This window comes from Cupressus sempervirens, chromosome 9 (assembly GCF_028749045.1).
Source record: "Cupressus sempervirens isolate cs-2001-9-10 chromosome 9, ASM2874904v1, whole genome shotgun sequence".
NCBI classification, from domain to species: domain Eukaryota; kingdom Viridiplantae; phylum Streptophyta; class Pinopsida; order Cupressales; family Cupressaceae; genus Cupressus; species Cupressus sempervirens.
The window spans coordinates 710,431,161-710,453,024 of record NC_143126.1 but is presented as its reverse complement, the minus strand read 5'-3'; positions in this window follow the sequence as shown (position 1 = coordinate 710,453,024).

The window sequence follows — 21,864 nt, the reverse complement described above, 5'->3', positions numbered from 1 at the left end:
GGTGGAAAACATAGCTCCAAAATCTATTGTATTCAAGTACCAAGGTGCACTAAAGAAATCCAAGATTCAAGATGGGCATGTAGAAATTAGAGATACTAAGCTTGGCCATATATATTAGAACATATTCCCCACCATCTGAAACACATCAAAATAATGATATGCAATGATGTCAACTTTAATTAGATCAAGTCTTGTAAATGCAACATCATATCTTACATCTGTTCAGTCTTTAGAACTGATAATAGCTCTTGCAAACAACTACATTCCCAAAGAGAAGATTGTTAAGAGTCTCATTGGAGAAATAGTCCTTCACCTCTGACCTCAAAACATTGAGAAATTATTTCATCTCCCTAAGGAAGATCAATATTTTCAAATTTCTTATGATGGAGCTGAGAGATGGTATGAGGAAAATGAAAAGGAAGCTATAGAGACAATTAAAACATCCTTCTTGATTGATAGAACACTAGTGGGCTATAAAGTTTGCAAAGTAGACATGAGCTAGGGTTATATGAAAGATGATGTTGGATACACCATTGTGCTTTTAAGAAGGGTCATGGGACTACCAAAAATAGGGCACCTTCAAACCTAGATGGTACATTTCATAAAAACCATCAAGTCAAAAAAGATGCCAATAAACTTCACCATTATTCTGAGTGATAACTTAGATGTAAAATTGGTAGTTGTCAAACCTGATCCAAGATTCTACATGGCATCATATTTTGTGTACTTGTTGGTGGCTAGAACTATATGCTATCTAGGACTTTATAAGAAAGGAAGAATGCAAGATGGTAATGCCTAGCCTTATGTGGTGTACCCTCAATTGGTAAGTAAGAAACTCTTAGAGAAGAGCATAGAATACAAGGTGATGAATGATAGTTTTATATTTTTAAGCATCTAATTAATTGAAGGTGATTATGCTAAAAGGATATCAATAGAATTAGTGACCAAGATCACAAAGATCGACACATACTACATCCAATTCAAAACATTCAACTACCTAAGGGTAGCTGATATGTTGGAAAACCCTAAGAAGCTCTCAAGATATTGATTAGATAGGCTCATTTGATTGGAAATCACCCAACAACTCATTTTTGCATATGACAGAGTCAGAAGCACAAAAAGACATGGGTATGGCCTATCATGATTGGTACTTTCAAGGTCAAACAAAAGTAGGATATAATGACCTTTGATTTGAAATGAGATCAATATATCTTGAAAGAGTATAGCTACCCTCATCATTACTTTGACAACATAGGGATGGTGTAACATTTGGTAGGGAAACTATTTGTACACAAAGATGCATTGGAAGATCATTAGATGAACACAATAGATGACTATGATATCTGAATAAGGGATTTTTTAAGGATGACTCTATATCTAGTAGACAAACTACTCAAAATAAAGATCTTGTTAAAGGTTGTTGAGAAAGATAGAGAAGACATATTGGATCCTATATACAATAGGGAAAAGGTTTACAACATGCCTATAATGAAAGTGGAGATTAGAAGAGATGAAAATGAAGACATCAATCATAGATCCCACCATCTAGTCCAATTAATGAAGGAATGGATCAAGAAACCTTTCAGACTTGATTCAATTCCTTGGGCTATCCCTCTTTAAGCCACAACATGACCTATTAATGGTAAAGGTGTGAAATTCATAGTACCAACCTTCCCAACTCAATCTCTAGTGAGGCAAGGAATAGTGCATCAACATGAGAGAGAAGGTGAGTATTTTGAAGTAGATAAGGTTGTCAAAAGGAAGAGAGCTCCTGCAAAGGAAAAGATGAAGATGACTCAAGATTAAGTACCTCAACAAGAATGAGTACAACCTACATAAGTAGAGCCACAAGTTGAGCCTGAAGCTCAAGAGCCTAACCAAGAGCCATTAGTGTCTCCACATGAAGAATAGGTGTAGGGAAAATAGACACAAGAAGGGCAGCTAGAAGAGTAGAGGGTGCTATTGGCAGCTACACAAGAGGAGGAAGCCTCCCCCTCATCTCCAATAAGAGAAAGAATTGAATCACATGTGATAGGAACAAGAAGGAGAAAGTTAAAGAAGAAAGGTACTTCATCTCCTCAAGTCCATGAAACAATCATAGAAGCTAAAGCAGGAGAAGAAGAAGGGGAACAAACTAAATATGTCTCCTTGAGTCAAAGGACTTGCTCCAATAGGGAAATAGAAGAAGAAAGGAGTAGAAGATCAACCTTGATGCCTCCATCTATTCCACAAGAGCTTATTTAAGTTTCTACTTTAGAGGATGGGCAGCAACAGTTGATAGCTAACATGGAGGGTCAAGAAATTGATGTCTTTAACCTTTGCAATTTTGTTTTCATGCTAGCAAGTACCAAGATGGTGGAAGAGAAGATAAGAGATACTCCCACGAGTGAACCCTTAGGAGAGGACTAGAATCAAATGTCACCTATGACTCAAGGACCTCTTTGGCATCCCACCACCACCATCTTAGGGCTTAACATTCCTAAAAAAAGCCTTCATAACACCATTTCCTCAAGCTAAAGAAATAGAAGAATAAGTAACAGAGAAAGTTGATCCCCAAAAATTGTAAGCTAATAAAGTATCAGAGGAAGGGGAAATAAATGAAGAGGCTCAACAAACTCCTCATGATATAGAGGCTAGGACCTTAACCCAAAAAAATATAGAGACTCCAACTGGTGATCTTTCTAAATGGGAAAAGACTCTAGAGAGGACAAATAAGGGAAAAGGGCCTATAGTGGAAACCACCTCTTTAGTCAAGTACATGTCTCAAATGGGCACTAAAATGATATGGATGAAGAGGGAGGTTATGTTTTGACAAAAGAAGCAGTTGGATTTAATTGTAGAGGAGGGATACTACTAGCCCCATAGAAGACACTGCTAAAGTGATGATCACTATGGGACTACAAGTGTTGTTTAGACATATGGATCAAGATGAGTCTAAATTGATTGTGCTACAGAATAGAATGATATTTTAAGAGGTTATTTGCATGGATTTGTGGACCATATAGACTTGGATAATCTAGAGATCAGCCAGGACCCTTAGATGCCCCTACATCATTCTCCCCTACTTGAAAAGAACATAGCTCCTACAAGTTTTGATCCTCAAACTAGTTCCATTTAGGCTTATTTAGCTTTTGAAAATCTCATTACATAATCTAGGTGTTATTTTCCAGTGCCAACCCTTTCCACTACGTGAGATGTCTATTGTAGTCACCCTGGTGAGTCTGACTGGTCTTCTTGTCTAGAATCTATACAACCTTTCCCCTTTTCTTGATGGGGATGGTGTGTGTCCAGTCTACCACATCCTCCCTTTCAATATAGGCATCATCACCATGGAAAGTATATAAATAAGAAATATTAAACATTGAAGATATATCAAGACCACCAGGAAGCTCTACCTCATAGTCATTATCATTAATCTTCTTTAGAATCTTGCAGGGCCCAATCTTCTTATATTTTAATTTATGATAAGTCTCGGTAGGAAACCTCTCCTTTTTGAGATAAACCATCATTAGATCACCTATACTAAAAATCTAATGCCTTTGAGTAGCATCTGTGGAAGCTTTGTATTGCTCATTGTTGTCCTGCAACTTCTATCTCACATCTTCCTATAACTGGTAGAGCTACTTTGCAAAGGCTTCTCCATCATCACTTACTCTATCACCTAAGGGAAGCTGCACTAAATCAATAACACCCTAAGGATTACAACCATAAACAACCTGAAATGGTGACTTACTAGTTGACCTATTTACTGAGTTGTTATAAGAAAATTTGGCCTGGGGCAATGCCAAATCCCATTATTTGGGCTTCTCTCCAAATATTACATCACAACAAATTACCTAAACTAGGATTGACAACTTTTTCTTGTCCATCAATTTGTGGATGGTAAGCACTACTAAAATATAATTTTGTTCCCATCTTCTTCCATAAGGTCCTCCTAAAATGACTCAAGAAATTAGTATCTCAATAAGAGTTGATCATTTTTGGATCTCCATGCAATCTCACTATTTCAGAAAAAAAAGAAAAAAAAAAAAAGAAAAATAAACTTGACCACACTAGTAGCATCACTAGTTTTCTTACAAGCAATGAAATAAGCCATTTTTGAGAATTTGTCTACAACTACAAAGATAGAGTCATTACCTCTCTATGTATATGGTAGTCCCAATACAAAATCCATACTCAAGTCTATCCATGATCCTACTAGTATTGGTAATGGCATGTACAATCTAGTGTTCTAAGAGTACCCTTCAATTACTTGACAAATTTGACACCTTTCCACAAACCTGGTGATATCTTGCTTCATCTTTGACCAATAGTACTTATCTGCCACCAAAGCTATTATTTTATCCTTCCCAAAATGCCTAGACATACTATTGCTATGAAATGCTCTAATAATATTTTTCCACATTGAGCCTACAAGAACACACAACTGCTTCCCCTTGAATAAGTAACCATCTTGCATTAGATACTCAACTTGAATAGTGTTTGCATGCCCTAGGGAGATTTTATTTTTGGGGAGATTTTTTAATGCACTTTTAAATTTAGAATAAAATTTAGGAGCTACCACAACAATCTCATAATTAATGATAGACTTCAAAAATTGTGTTGCAAATAAAAACCTAATAGATATTCCAACCTCCAATGGGATTTCTAAATGGAATAATAGAAGATCTGAATTCTACAATATTGTAGAACTGGATTCATTAACTGATCAACAACTTCCCAAAAATCACTATTAGATTCATACAAGCCTTTGATGACATCGAAGCCAACCACCTCTATTTTTTTGATGGTCAGAAGAACAACTCACCTACTTAAGACATCTACAACTTGATTTTGTTTCCCTAATTTATGCTTCAAAACAAATGTAAACCCCTATGAGAAAGAGACCCAGTTTGCATGTCTAGTGTTCAATTTCTTTTGTGTGTTCAAGTATTTTAGAGCAATATGATTCACAAAAAACACAAATTCATTAGCTACTAAATAACACTTCTAGTGCCTCAAAGCTTGCACAATTGCATGGAATTCTATATCATATGTAGAATATTTCTTTCACACATCATTCAATTTTTCACTAAAAAAGGCAATGGGCTTACCTTCTTGGTTAAGTACAACACCAATGCCCACATGTGAGCCATCATAGTCCACTTCAAACACTTTATCAAAATATTGTAGGGCTAATATTGGAGCTTCAATGACTTTCTTCTTTAGGTATTGGAAACTCTCTTTAGCCTCTTTGGTCCATGAAAACTATCAACCCTTAGTGTAGCCTGTCATAGGTGCTACAATGTTGCTGAAATTATGAATGAACTCTCTATAGAAAGTAGCCAAGCCATGAGATCTTCTCACCTTGGTGATACTACATGGACTATGCTATTCAAGAATGGTCTAAACTTTCTTAGGATCCATCTTGACACCATTTGTAGAAATAAAAACCCCAGAAAAACCAAACTTGCTTGCATGAATCTACACCTCTTCAAATTAGCATAGAGCTTTTCTCTTATTAATACCCCCAATATGATCCTTAGGTGTTGTAGATGTTCTTCCCTTCCCTTACTAAAAATTAATATATCATCAAAATAAACTACTACAAACTTACCAATTTAGGGATGCAACACAATGTTCATGAGTCTCATAAAAGTACTAGGTGCATTGGATAAACCAAATGTCATAACCTTTACAAACCATCCCTAGTTTTGAAAGTTCTTTTCCACTCATCCCCCTCCCGAATGCAGATCTGATGGTATCCACTTCATAGATCAATCTTAGAGAAATATATTTCTCTAGCAAGAACTTTCATCATGTCATCCGAATGTGGGATAGGAAAATGATACCTAATGGTTATCCTATTGATGGCTTGACTGTCTATGTACATCCTCCATGTTCCATCTTTCTTTGGAGTTAATAATGCTGGAACAACATAGGGGCTCATGCTTTCCTATACCAAGCCTTTTTGTATGAGCTCAATCACCTATTTTTCTAGTTTTGCATGTTGTGTTGGACTCATTCTATATGCTTCTTGATTGGGAAGACTTGCTCCTAGAATAAGATCAATATGGTGTTGGATATCCCATTTTGGGGGAAGTTCATTAGGTAGCTCCTTTGGAATAACATCTAAATATCCTTCCAACATTGCATTTGCTTTTGGTGGTATAGTAAAGTCTTCTTCTTTCCCCTTTTGTACTATCAATGCATAACAACACCCTATTACTTTCATCTCCTTGAAAACTTACTTTTCAGATAGCATACTTTCATTTTTCCCATCACCCTTGAGAGGTAATAAGACTACCTTAGATCCATCCTTCCAGAAGGTGTAAGTATTATTTGCCCCATTATGAATAATGTTTCTATCATACTATCGTGGATAACCCAAGAGGACATGGCATGCATCCATCAAAATCACATCACACCATAGCTCATCCTTGTAGACCTTTCCTATGGAAAATTTAACAAGGCACCTCTTGTCTACTATGACTTCACTTTGACTTCACTTCCCTTTTTAAACCATGCAATTTGATAAGGATGAGGGTGCCTTTCACACTAGAGATTTAGTTTCTCCACCATTGTTTTAAAAACCATATTCTTACAACTACCTGCATCAACAATTACTTGACACACCTTTCCTCTAAAGGTACACCTTGTCCAAAATATGTTGGTTCTAAGCCATGAATCATCAATGATTTTTCTCCTCTACATCATCCTTGGCTATAATAATCTTTGTCCTTCTCATCATGGGACTTTCTCCCATATCTAGAGATACTTCTTGTTCAGATTTGTTGTTAGCCTAGGTTAGGTTCACTCTGCATGGCCCTCCTTGATTCTTGTCCTGCATGTTAAAATTGGAACACTTGAAAGCCCTATGTCCTTCTTCATGACACCTAAAACAAGTGAGAGGCCTTTTCTAGTTTTCCTAGCCCCTTCTGCTTCTGTAGCCTTGACCTCTCTAAAGCCCACTTCTTCTTTCTTGATTTGAAGGATCTTGCCTAATGTCTATATTTTTTTCAAAACCTTGAAAACTCTCTCCCTGACCATTATTAGAACCTCCCTGAAATGGGTTTGAGGTACCCCTTTGACCATCTCTATTCCTCTGGTTATATTGCCTATTCTACTTTTCTTCAGCCTTTAGAGGCGATTGGTTGGATCCCTCCATATTGTTAACATGGTGCATGCTTAGTTCATCTTGAGTAGAGAATTTTAGGCCATTCACATATCTATCATCCATCTACTCATTACTTTTTTGATGCTCTATCTACATGGATATCTTATAGAATTCATTTGTATAGTCTTGCATTGAAGACAAGTTTTGCTTCAAATTTTGGAATTTGCAAAAGAGGGTTTGTGAATAATCCATGGGTAAGAATTTCTCTCTCATCTTTTTTTCCATCTTGATCCATGTCTTGATCTTTTGCTTGTCATTTCTAATTCATTCCTTTTGGAGGTGATCCCACCATATCATTGCATGTCCTTTTAACTTTGTGCATGAAAACTTCATCTTCTTTTCTTCTGTCATAGGCTTCCATTTAGAAAATTTCCCCATCTCATTTAGCTAGTCTACTAGTTCTTCTGGCTTAAGACTACTAGTTGTATATGAGAAATAAGCATGCAAGAAATACTAAATTAAGGAATCAAAAGCATTTACAAACTTAAAAAGCATAACATATATGCTAGACAAAGACAAACCCTCAATTAAGAATATGAACCATTAAGAGGTTCTCTCAATGAGGCCTTTCTTGTTTTAGGGATGAGTCTATTTGATAGATTTAGGATGTATGCTCACTTGCTTTCTCAATTGCTTTAATGGAGATGGATAATGGCAAATTGGTAGCCTTGTGAGCTCTCAATTTGGCATTATGAGGGTATGGTTGATGGCTTTGTTTCTCAAACTAGCATGATAACTTTACTAAATGGATTGTGTTGAAATGGCTTGGGAGGGGATTCAATTTATAGGCTAAGGGCTTGAGGGTTTGAGGGCTAAGATGCAAAGATGGGGAAAAGCTCATGGAGGGCTCAGATTGCATGAGAGGAGAGCACATGGATTGTGCTTCCTTATAGCCAATCAGGGAGTGACACATGTCACAGGGTGAGAGGGTGGAGGAAAGGGCAAGGATGAGTCAACAAAGGAGGCTCAAGGCCTTAAAGACCCTCATAATGGCTTGTAAGACCAATGAATGGGTTTGTAAGAGTCTTTTATGGCATTGTAAGAGCATTCATGGTTTGGTGGTTGGGATATTTTGAGGGAAGACTTTGGCTTGGCTTAGGAAAGTCTTAAGCTTATTTAGGATTGTGCAAATGATTAAGGGTTGGATTAGGGATGGATTTAGGATTAGATTAGAGATGTTAGAGATGGGCAAGTGGATGGCATTTATAAGGGTGGGTGAGTTAGTAGCTAAGCTTGGTTAGTATGGGTGGATGGGGTGGATTAGGCTAAATGGAGGATTAGGGATAGGCTTAGGATGAGGATGAAGACCTTCTAGAAGAGTCTAGAACTTCTTAGGATGAGGATAACTAAAGTTTATTTATCTCAAAGGTTTGGGTTGAAGAGATATTTATTAAAACATTTTTAATAAATATGATGATTAATATTTAATCTTAATTAAATATTTTTAGTTGGGATTAGGGGTAGGAAATGATGGGATTAGCCTTTAATCAAAATTAAAGAAGGATTAGAAGATTTTGGAAGAGGTTAGCGGTCTTAAGGAAATTGGCCAAGTTTTGGGAAAAAATAAATAAATAATTTATTTTTGAGATTTTTGGTCAATTTATTAATTAAATAATTAATAAATAAAGAAATAATGTTTAAATAAGATTTGAACATTTTTGGAAGGGATTCCTTAATTAAATATTTTTAATTAAGATAAAGGGATTTAATGACATAAAAATAAATAAATTAATTAAATAATTAATTAATTAATAAATGATGATGTCATCAAGGACTTTTCATAAAATAAAAATACTTTATTTTCTAAGGGATTCTAGGTGTCTACACTAGTATAGTAAAAAATGTCAATCTTTATTGCATCACTTCTTCCTTCTAAATCCCCGAGAACTCTATCTTCATAGCTCATCTCTCCCAACCTTTTGTCTACATTTTCTCCCTCTTCAAATTTACTTCCTCTTTGTATTCCTTTATTATCCATTCACTTATTGAGTCATTCAATCTCCCTCTGCATAACTAGCACCAATCTTTGCATCAGCGTGATGCCTCCTCTTCCTCTTCCTCTTTCGGCCATCTTGTTGCTCTGATACCAAATGATGTAACCCTCAACTCTTCAAAGAATAAATCAAAAAATGACACAACATAGAAGTTTCAAAACACCATAATCTTTCATTAAACTTTTACAACTCTACTCTACCTGTACAATGAAATAACACACCTACTTATTACAATTCCAAAAATTACCATATTTGGCAATTTTTTGGGAAAAATAGTTTTTTTTTCCCATTTTTGGTAATTTTTAAAACACATCTGATGAATCCCATTTTTCCCAAGAAAATATCCCAACTAATGCAAGACAAATTACCAACTAATTAATGAAATCAAAAACCTGATTTCAAATTTATTACAAAATCAACTTTTTAAAAAAAATTGGAAGAAAAAAACATGAAAAGTCAATTTCAGAGGTCAAGATGATATTTTAGGCTCCCGAGAAAATGTTGAAGTGGCCACCTATCGAGATAAGCTCTATAGGAAATCCAAATAACTCCTCCTCACACAACTACTTGTAAAATTTCAGCCAAAACCCACATTTGAGTCAAAAATTATGACCCTCGAAAGTAAATTTTGACCAAAACTCACATCTGAGTCAACAACCTTGACCCTCAGATGCCCCTGCATCATTCTCCCCTACTTTAAAAGAATGCAGCTCCTGTAAGTTTCTATCCTCAAATTGCTTCCATTTAGGCTCATCTAGCTTTTGCAAATCCTATTCCATAATCCAGGTGTTATCTGTTGATGCCAACCCTTCCCATTGCACAAGATATATGTTGTAGTCACCTTGGAAAATTTGAATAGTCTTCTTGTCTAGAATCAATGCAACCTTTTCCCTTTTCTTGATGAGGATGGTGTGTGTCCAGTCTACCACATCCTCCTTTTCAACAAAGGCATCATCACCATGGAAAGTATATAAAACAGATATATTAAACACTAGAGATATATCAAGACCATTGGGGAGTTCTACCTCATATGCATTATCATTAATCTTCTTCAGAATCTTGCAGGGCCCAATCTTCTTATATTTAAATTTATTATAATTCCCAAAAAGAAACCTCTCCTTTCTAAGATAAACCATCACTAGATCACCTGCACTAAAAACTTGATAGCTTCAAGTAGCATATGTGGAAGCTTTGTACCAATCATTGTTGTCCTACAGCTTCTGTCTCACATCTTCATACAACTATTAGAGCTACTCTAAAAAGGCAATGATGTAGGAGCTTTTGTGGCTTTCTAAGCAGGAGCTTTTAGTAGTTTTTTAAAGCTTTGAATGTTTTCCTTGGTTTTTAGAAAGTTAGTTTTTATTAATAACCTCAAAATATTAATTCCAATTTTGAATGTTAGTTGGCAATTCATCTTATCTCAATTTTAGCAAGCTTCATGAAAAAAATCATCTTTTTTGAGTTGTTTTAAAAATTAACCAAAAATGGCAAAAAATAGCTTTATGAAAAAATTGCCAAAAATGGTAATTTTGGATTTGTATTTAAAATTTTAATTTCTCTCATTGTAGGAGAAGAAGGATTTGGAAGACTAATAAAGAAGAATTTGGAGTTCTATTTTTTTGTGTGTGTGTTCTTTCTCTCTTATATTTTTATTATTTATTTGAGAAATTTTGGCTGCATCATCTAGTATCAGAGCATAGAAGGTCTGGGAAAAGGAGGATTTTGTGGTTGTGTGGTTTTGAGTTTATGTTTGTGCAAGTTGAGAAGAAGAGCTATTTTCCTAAAGACTAGGTAGAGAAGATAAAATACCTAGGGTGAGGCAAAGGCAAAGTAGAAGAAAGGGTAATGGACTTGTTTGAAGAACTAGATTTATTGATGAAGTATTTGCATAAGAGGAGAGGAAAATAAAATAAAAGAGAAAGAGAGGAAGAGGAAGGAGGAAAAGAAGAGGAAATTAGAGTTGAAAGAAATGTTAAGAGAATTACAAGAAAGTTGGCAACAATTAAGAAAGCTAATGGAATTAGAAATTCAAAAATGGTACCTACTCGTCAAGAAGAAGATTGCATGGCCTATTCAAAAGATTATTCAAAAGAAGAAAAGGAATGAAGAGACAAAATAAATAAAGGAAGAGATAAAAAATAAAATGGTGAGTATACCAATGACTTTTTTGACATCAAGAATTGAAGAAGCCAAGATAAACATTGCCGTGGAAGAGTCTTTTTGTCATTTTTAGCCTTATGTTCAGAATGCGTAAACAAAAAAGGTTGTTTATAGTCAGATTTCTAATGAAGATATTTCAAATTTTTTTAATGAGGTATATGAATGTTCCCAAAGATATTATGTTAACTGTGGAAATGGTGGATATGTTGATATATCATATGTTGAAGACATAAATAATTATGGTATAAAGGCTTATACAAAAGCAATAGAATTTTGGATTTTGAAGGCTAAGAAGATATTGAGTAGAATATGGATTAAGAAAAATAAGAGGAAGAGGGATCTAGTGATAGATGCAAAGATGAATGATAAAATGTCAAAAAATTGGAAGACCAAGAAGAAGGAATAAACTTGCATTCCTCTAAGTCAATAAAACCAATGCTTGATACAATGGAAGGAAAAGTTCTAGAAAAGAAACTATACACATCAAAAAACAACTTACAGGAGCTATGTTCTTTCAACCAGAGGAGAATGATGGAAGAGCTTTTTGTGGCTTTCTAAGTAGGAGCTTTTAGTATTTTTTTAAAGCTTTTAATATTTTTCTTAGTTTATAGAAAGTTGGTTTTTATTAATAACCTCAAAATATTAATTCCAATTTTGAATGTTAGTTGGTAGCTCATCTTATCTCAATTTTAGGAAGCTTCACAAAAAAAATCATCTTTTTTCAAGTTGTTTTAAAAATGACCAAAAATGGCAAAAATGAACTTTACAAAAAAATTACCAAAAATGGTAACTTTGGATTTGTATTTAAAATTGTAATTTCTCTCATTTTAGGAGGAGGAGGATCTTTTGAAGAATAATAAAGAAGAATTTGGAGTTCTATTTTTTTGTGTGTTCTTTCTCTCTTATATTTTTGTTATTTATTTGAGAAATTTTAACTGCATTAGTTGTGGGTCATACAGACCTAGATAATCTAGAGATCACCCTTTCTATGACATTATAAAGGAAAGAAAAGGGGAATGTACAATTAGGCCCATTTTTGGAGGTATATCAACAATGGTGTGATAATTTTGAGGAGAAAGGTGTACAAGTAATACATGGGAACTTTAACTTGTTGCACCATATTCAATCGAGTGCAGATAAGTTGGTATCCATAGTGAACTAGGATGTTGGATTGATGGATGAGGTACATACCTGGGCTAAAGACCTACATGCACTCCAATCAATAAAAGGCCAAAGGTATTGTACAGTCATGGAAATATTCATTACTGAGGAGCTTGATAAGTTGGACCTGGATAGAGAAGATACCTACTGGTAATAAAGTCATGGAGGGTCTACATGCAGATATTTAGAAAATAAGAGACCAAAATCAAGAGAAAATTTTGGAAGTGGAAAGGTATTACAATGTTGCTTGCCTTGAGATTTTTGAAGATGAGTCAAAGATTAATCTTAATACAATGCAATCAGTATTCCAACAATTCTGAGGAACATTAAAAAATGCTTCATCAAATGAAGATATCAGACAAGCATTCAAGACTGAAGAGGCATTATTGGAGCTAAACACTAAACTTGAGGATTTTGTGGAAACCCAAATAGAAGTCAACAACTATCAACAATTAGTAAATGATAAATATGGAGCTTTGGATTTTCTAAAAACTTCCCAAGTGATGGAAATAATAAAGAAATTCAAGAACAAACATCCATACATCATTTTGGTATAAAGGGGAAGAAAACCCAAATGTTGGAAATTTAGTTTTGACACTAGGAAAATTTTTGCATTTTTGGAACCTGTCATCAAGGTGTGCAGGTGTGAAGGTGCTCTTTTCATAGAGGTGCATTGATAGTTTTTAAGAAGTAGTGTACTAACTGTTAACTACCAGTCCCAATTTTAGAGCATTCTATGCACCAAAAACACATTCTGATGGCATTTCAACTCTCATAAATGCTTAGAGAAGGTCAGGTTTTCATTTTTAAAGCTTGCAGAGACTCCCAGATCATCTTATGGCTTCTTTCTTCTTATCTACTTCTTCTTTTATTTTTTAAAGTCATGTAAATTTTCATGCACCCATTAATTGATATAATCAAGGGTGGAGACCTACTTAGCACTATTTAGAGAGTCAATTTGTATATAATTAGATTTGTTTTATTAATTTTTTAGCATGAGTTACATTTTAAGAACTCTTTCTCCTAACACAAAGGGAGGAGATGAATTCTTATAAATACATGGATATAATATGTACTCTATGTTGTTATTTTGATGCAATAATATATGCTATTGGTGCTCTCATTCTGAGTGTAGTTATTCTTGTCAAAGTGTGTTATTTTTGTGAATTCATGTTCATGAATAATAATGGAGCCAATGGTTTTATTATGTTATTATGATTGTGTGATCTTTTAGTTGTAGTTTTTCCCTCATGTTATCAAATTCTACTGATGTACTGAGTTGGAGAAAAAATCACCTATTGTTCATGTATAGCTTCTTGTCTCGTATGAGCACACTTTTCATGGCCTTGCAATTCGATGAGAAGTGAAACAATATTTGATTATTATTGAGTTCCCATTGATGATTGCGTTAGTGGAATTGAGGAAGCACTGCTCCTAATTTTATTGGTTTCCTACTCAATCTTTTCGATGATTTAACTCACAGATGTGTTGTTACTGTGGTTTATGTCTATTAGGAATTCTCTTTCAAGTTATTTTCTATAATATCTCATTACCTTACCTTTTTTAGTTGCTAACACTTGGTTTAAATAGGAATTCATATAGTTGCATTGATAGATTGTATTCATCATAAAATAGAAAATACCAAAAATATATCTCTTTTGTGGTTACTTTTCAAACATTTGTGGTTACTTTTCAAACAATAGATCAAACATCTTATCCGAAATTGGTTGAACCAAAAAAGGCCTCCTCATGAACATACACATTTATTTTTAATTGAGCAGATTCCAATAGGTCACAAAATTGCCTGAAACCTTGGAGTTGATCCTAGATTGTTTTTTCAAGAGAGGAGTTCAAAAGGATTCCTATCATTAAGCATCATGCAAAATGACAGCTCAACAATTACATTTGCTGTGATTTTTATTTTTGTGTTGTTAATCCTAACAAATACAATACTAATCCTAGCTATAAGTATAGCATCCTATCCCTAAACACAATCGTAATCTCATTTTACCTATAACACTGACCTCTCACCCTAATCATGAGCCTAAGTTGAAATCAAATTTGTTATCATTAACATTATACTACTTGTAAGATGGTTATCATTCAAATTAACTGTTACCATGTCGCTACCATTGACCCTACATTAAATGCTAAGGTTAAATGTGATTCTAATGATAATTCTACCATTGAACCCTAACCCTAATCATAACCATAACCCTTACATTTACCCTAGGTAAAATAGTGAACTTTTTTTATACTAATTCTAAATGTAACTAGAACCATAACAATAACCTTAACCAAATTAAAAAATTCATAAAATGTCTTCAAGTTATGTCATCTATGTAACATAAAAAATAAAAAATAAAATCACTTAATAATTTAATGCTAACTTTAATAAATTTAAAAACCATAGATTGTCTTCAAGTTATGCTATCTATTTATGCAAATAAAAATAATGTCTAGAATAATCACCACCACCTAAAATAAATAAAAAATTTAATTAATAAGTTAAAAATAACCTTAAGAAAATGAAAAAATGAAAAATAATCTTCCATGTTGCATCATGTGATTGCTACTAGCTTACAAACACTTATATATATAATGTGTGTGAGTGTATATATTTAGTACATTGAAAGTAATCTTTCTTGATACGTCTATTTTTAACATTTCTAAAGACACAAAACCCTTGCAATTTGATGAAAATATGCACTCTCCAAAAAGATTACTTTTAATGTACTGTATATAGAAGTATATATAAACTAATTATAAATAATTCAAACTATCTAATAATATTTCATAGAAATTATAAATTTTTAAAATATGATAATAAGATGTACATAAATTTATGTCTTGAGAATTATACTAAGTTTCTAAATTCACATTAAAATAATTTTGAATAATATTCTTTACAATTATACTCTATTTTAAAAAGATTTTAAATTAAAATATATTTTAGTAAATAATATAGAATCATTGCATATTAATATTAAATTCAATAATCAATTATAATAATTAATTATAATAAATACCAAGTTGTTAAATTGAAAAAAATATGACAAGTTCTTAACTTTATTATTTAAGAGTTTGATATAATATTATAGAAAATAAAAATACAAATAAAAATAAATAAGTAAATAAAAAGGGTATTGCCCCTAGGCAGAACTTGTTTAATTTATTTTTAAAATTACACACACACACACACACACACACACACACACACACACATATGAAACAACCATATCTTATCTTTTCTAAATATTCTAAATTAATTTTTTTAATAATAAATAACATAAAAGTATATATATTAAATTTTTGAATTAGATTATTGTATTGCATTTTTTTTCAATTTTTTTGTATCATTTATTACTAACTTAAAGTAATAAATAAATGATTTTAAAAAGAAATGGCATATCAATTTATCATCTAATATTTTTTTTAATTGTGATGCACATTCTAAAGTGAAAATATAAAATATTAGGTGAATTGTTGAGAGCTATTATAGTTAATTTTAGTAACAATACTTTGTGGGATCTTTTATGAGCACAAGAGTAAAAATGTGATCATTTCAAAGTGTCATTCAACATCTACTTAAAGATGTTCTAATAATCATACACTATAACTATTTCAAATTTTGTCAATATTTTTTTAATCTTTTACAATAAATAATAATGTTGTTGGCTCTCTCTCTCTCTCTCTCTCTCTCTCTCTCTCTCTCTCTCTCTCTCTCCAAGGAATGCCTTCATGCTTGATTTTGATGAGATAGCTACAAAATCTATTTACTATACCAAGAGTAAACATCTAGTTTCTTTTTTGGCCACTACCCATTTTTGATATGCCAAATGTCATACTTCCTTCTAAAATGACCATAGCCTAATTGAATAACACACCTACTATGGAGACAAACATATACAAGAAATTGTACCTTAGTGTGCAATGGGTACATCATAGATCTATGGAAGACCAGATTGTTAGAATTAATAATCTTTCCTTGGTTGTATTTATTTATTTATTGGGATAAACCAAGGTATCCCTTATGTATTATTTATTTGTCCTCTAGTCCACATGTAAAGGACATGTCATTCTTGTCCTATTGTCCACTTGTGAGGACAACTCATTTTTGTAGTTTCTTTAATAAGGAAAATAGATATTCCTCCTTAAGAGGAACTTGACACTTTGCACACACATTTTATGAATGTGGCATTCATAGAAATGGGAATTACACATGCAAAGATATGCAACTCCTTTCTCATCTCTTTAAAAGAGGTGCTTCTCTCTCTCATTTTCATCTAGTCTCCATTATTCACATCAAGTTTTTGATGCTATTGTAAATGAGCTATTTTTTTCCATTTCTTCTCTCTCTCTCTCTCTCTCTCTCTCTCTCTCTCTCTCTCTCTCTCTCTCTCTCTCTCTCTCTCTCTCTCTCTCTCTCTCTCTCTCTCATTCTTAGGCATTTTCCTCATTCATAATACTCACAAGGGGTTTTCTTTGCTTTCCCCTTATCAAATCCTTGTCTTTTGTGTTGCTTCCTCATTGGTATTGCTCCATTGATCTTTTATCATTTGTATGGTAAAACTCTTCTTGCTCTCTTGGATTAAATCTATTATTTCATGCTATTTCATTTTATTATATTTTATCATTCCAATCACTTTTTCTTACACAGATAAGTATTTATTCATTTATCGGTCTCTCTCTCATCCTGTCTAGATCTCCTTATCACTTTACTAATCTATCTAACCATCTATATATAATTGTATCATATGTATCCTCTCTATCTCTCCCTCTTTATGTCTTCCTATATATCTCCCTATATCTATTTCTATCTTTATGTCTCTCTCTATCAATCATTTTTCTCCCATATTCTCTCTCTAAATTGATCTCTATCTATCTCTTCCTCTCTTTTTGTCTACCTTCATCTATCTCCCCTATTTTTGTCTCCCACTCTTTATCCCTCCCAATCTTCATATCAATTTGTATATATATACATATCTATTTTTGATACCTCTCTATCCATCTATTTATTTCTACCTCCTTCCTCCTTTCCCTATATATCTCCTTATATTTGTATCTCGTTATTAATCCACTCACTATCTATATAATTCTATTTATCCCCCTTCCTTCTTATCTTTTGATCTCTATCTTCCCAACTCTCTTTATCTTTGTCTCATCATGTACCAATCTCTATCCTTCTTTCTTCTCCTTATTTCTTGTCCCCCTCTTTTTTCATCTATTTATCTCTATAAACACACACACACACACACACACACACACACACACACACACACACACACACACACACACACACACACACACACGTTCCTCTCATTATTTCTCCATCTCTCTATACTCACTTTGTATATCTACCTTTATATTTCTATCCCTTCACCTATTAGATGTAATATAAAAAAAAACCTTTGATTCACAACTTTGACTTGTTTTACACTTTTTGATAGATACTTTCTAAAACAAATTTAAATTTTCTAGATTTTCTATGTCAATTTTAAAATGAAGAATAATATCTTCTTATTATTCATTTAACGTAACCAGTTTATTGGTTACAATTAAATTAAACCTATCTACTCTACTATTTAAATTTCATAGCCATTCCAAATTGATCACCTTATTAAAGAAATACCAACTTACTATAACCATATTTGACATATCTATTTATCAAAATTTAACTATCATTAACCATTCTCCTATTGAAAGTATTGTAATATTTTATATAAAAATAAAATTCAACAACCTAAGATCTCATTTATGACATTTCTTTTTAACAATACATTTTCAAAGAAAATCTTCCTCTCAATAACCAAAAATAAAATCTATTTGAATAATTGTGTAATTATACTATTTGATTTACATATATATGCTACCTTATCCAAGCACAATTTTTTTATGGATAATATGAATGTAGATGAGATTGTTTCTAATTGCCTAGATTGAAGAGATGAATTTATCTAATCCACGCTTTGATTAACCCATGCATTATCTAGTGAAACCTCAAGGTGAACTATAAATAGTCTACTAAGGGGATTCCCAAAAAGTCATTGGACAACATCATGATTTACTAATGCAAAGGAAAAAATTGTGTGAAGGATTATATATTTTCGAAGAAACTTGAAGCTCGTAGTGGAGCCTCGTATTGCAATCACCCCAAAGAACTTTGTGACTCCTACTATTAATATTAGAATGTACTTCTTTGCTATCTTGATAGTATTTCTTTGGTTCTATGCCTAGCAAATGAACAAAGCACTCTTCTAAGTCATAGATAAAGAGAATAGAAGAGTGATCCTTTGAGTATTTCAAGTCAAAGACAATTCTAGGATTATATGCCTATTCTCACTGGGCACACTACAATACTATAGTTGTGTTGTTTGTTAAATATGGCTGCATTGAGGATTGTGCAAAGATGAAAGAGGTGGGCATGAATGTTATTGCTTGTATTGAAAATTACAATTGATGGATGAGGAAATATTTTTCAGATCCACAAGGATAAGGGGGAGGAAAGTTGAGCATACAAATGAGCTATCCCAACTCCAAGTAGATGATAAGTGGTGGAATCCAAAGAAGAACTACCCAAGAGATCTTAGGAAAGCCATCATCTCCTTAATGACCAAGCACCGCTAGTTCATAGAGGCTCTTAATGACACCCTACTACTAGTGAATAACTTTTTGAAAGATGCCATCATGAATGAGAATTTGGTACATTTCTCCTAACATAAAATTTGATGCAAATAATGAGTCATCAATTGCTTACTCGTAATTTCTCATAAACGTTACTCAAATAGATCATGGACAGAGTTCTTGCTGTCAAAACTTTTGAATGAGGGAGGATAAATGAACTCCAAACTCCCTAAATCTATTGCAAACATTTCTTTCCAAATAAACAAGGTAGCATTCTATCATGCATGCATTCTTCTATTGCCATATAGGCAACACAAGTGGCATTGACGAGAGCAAGCATGTCTTTGTAATTACACTGGCTAATTCATTTGAAGGATTATGAAACCCTATTACCACCAACTTCATCATTGACATTCTTTGTGAAAGGGTTTCCAAAAAAGGAAAAATAATTAGAAATATGACATACATGATCTGTTTCTGGATTCCATTGTGTATATAATTTATAGCATCAACGTTTTAGATCACATTGTGTGATCCACATTTTACCATTCTATTCTTGCATTCTCTCATCTTGATGATGGATCACAGAGCATGATCCAAAACATCAATGCTAAAAATTATATACACAATCAAGTTCAGAAACAGATGATGTATGTCAAATATGGATTGTGGAACCCTGATAAAACTCAATTAGAAATACTTATTTTATTCATTATAAATATACAATATTATAATTATATTTCTAAAAATAATTTTATTATATAAATAGTAATATCAATATTATATTGATATTGTTATATAATAAATGACAATACAAAACTATCATAATTGTTTAGATTATAAAACATTTCTCAAGGAAAGAATTTATAAGCTGATCTTTAATAGTGGAAAAGAGGGTAAGCCTCCTAATTAGTAGATTAATTAATATAACTTATGCATTGAAAAATTTAGGGCCCCCAGGGTTAGTTGTACGCTCCATAATGTCTATCAACCCCAACCCTGTGCATTTCACCGTATTTTTCAATGTTCCATATTTATTTTCCTTGAAAGATTTTTATTATTTGCAATAACGGAAAATGACTTTCTTACAAAGTATGGTATCTAAAATGTTTCCCACTGTTCACAATCGACGCACTAGAATCAGAATTCATTCAGCAATATAGAATAATAATAATAACAATAATAATAAGGAAGTTCGATCTCTTTATCTGAATTGAAAACAAAATGAGAGATCAAGTTGAATGAATATGATTGGAGAAGTGACATCACAAATCATTATCACACAAAACACCAATATTGACCACCCACTTGGAGTTTTTCAATAAAATATTTACACTCCAAACAAACAAAAATCAATAATAAATTTGAGTGACACCAACTTTGCATATTTCGAATGATGAGACAACTTGATCAACATGTGGCAAAACCTCTTCATTTCATTTCACTAAAGCCTCCTTTTGTCTCTCAACACTAATTTCAGTAAAATCTTTTGTACTTTTGATTGTCCATAACACCATAAATCATAATAATAACATTAATGGCTGTCTTATTCTTGAGATTTACATGCACAATTTCCAAGTCCCCATGTTCTTGTCTTTCCTATTTGGCATCTCATTCATCTTGTTCTTGTCTCCTTGGCCTTTACTACTTGTCTTTTTCTCTCAACTAGGAAGGTAAAAAAATTCCTTGGAATAAACAAACACAATGGGATTGTTCATTACTAATTATTCTATTGGATGCTAGCTTATTTGTTTATCATGATGTGGTAGTCAAATTGAACCGTAATAAATATTTGCTTCTGATTGGACACATTTGAGTGATTGTCTTATTCCATAAATATGATTGGAACATAAATAAATTTAAAATTTAATATAGAAAGTGAACAAGTTGTTTTTGCTGTTTTGCCCACATATGAGTGATTGTCTTATTCCCAAATATATGATTGTAACATAAATAAATTTTAAGTGAATAAGTTAAATCTTCACGGTTGGTCGATGATAACATGAGTGGACAGAGAAAGAGTTGAAAGCAATTGTATGAAACAACTATGGGAATGAAAACTCCTATGTAGTAGGAAGTAAACAAATGTTTGACTTGATTGTACCATAAATCTTAGTGGAGGACTTCTTCACGAAATTATTTCACTAGTTTACAAAAAGGACTATTCAAAAACAAAAGGAATACAATTAGAGCATCCTTGTATCAAGTTTAAAGGTGATGTGAGGATTTTGAAATAGGAGAATGCAGATATTAATGTGTAATGTAGAGAGTTGTATATTTGGAAATAATTTTTATTTAGTTTTTTGATTATTGAGGCGATATTTTAAAATATTTTATTTATTGATAAATGATTAAAAAAATATGATGTTTGATTTCTATTAGATTAAATATCTATATAAAATGTGTATATACAATTAGAATAAATGTTCTAGAGTTCAGGATTCAGATCTCATATTTTACCACAATCTAATTACAAATTTTAGCCATTTGGAAAAGATTATATTTACAATACTTAACTTTCCAAGTCCTAACCAAAAATCTTATCCATTTATAATATGCTAAATTGACAATGCAAATTCAAAGTGAGGAGATCTTAGAGATTCTACTTTATCTATTCATTGTAATCATGTTGGAGTTTGAACACTTAACCTAAAAGGCCACCACCAACAAAAAGCTCCAAGATACATGGTTATATCTCCACAGATTCCCACTCTAATTTAATGTAATATTTTTTATTTGAAATAAAATTTAACAAAACCTTATGGTAGT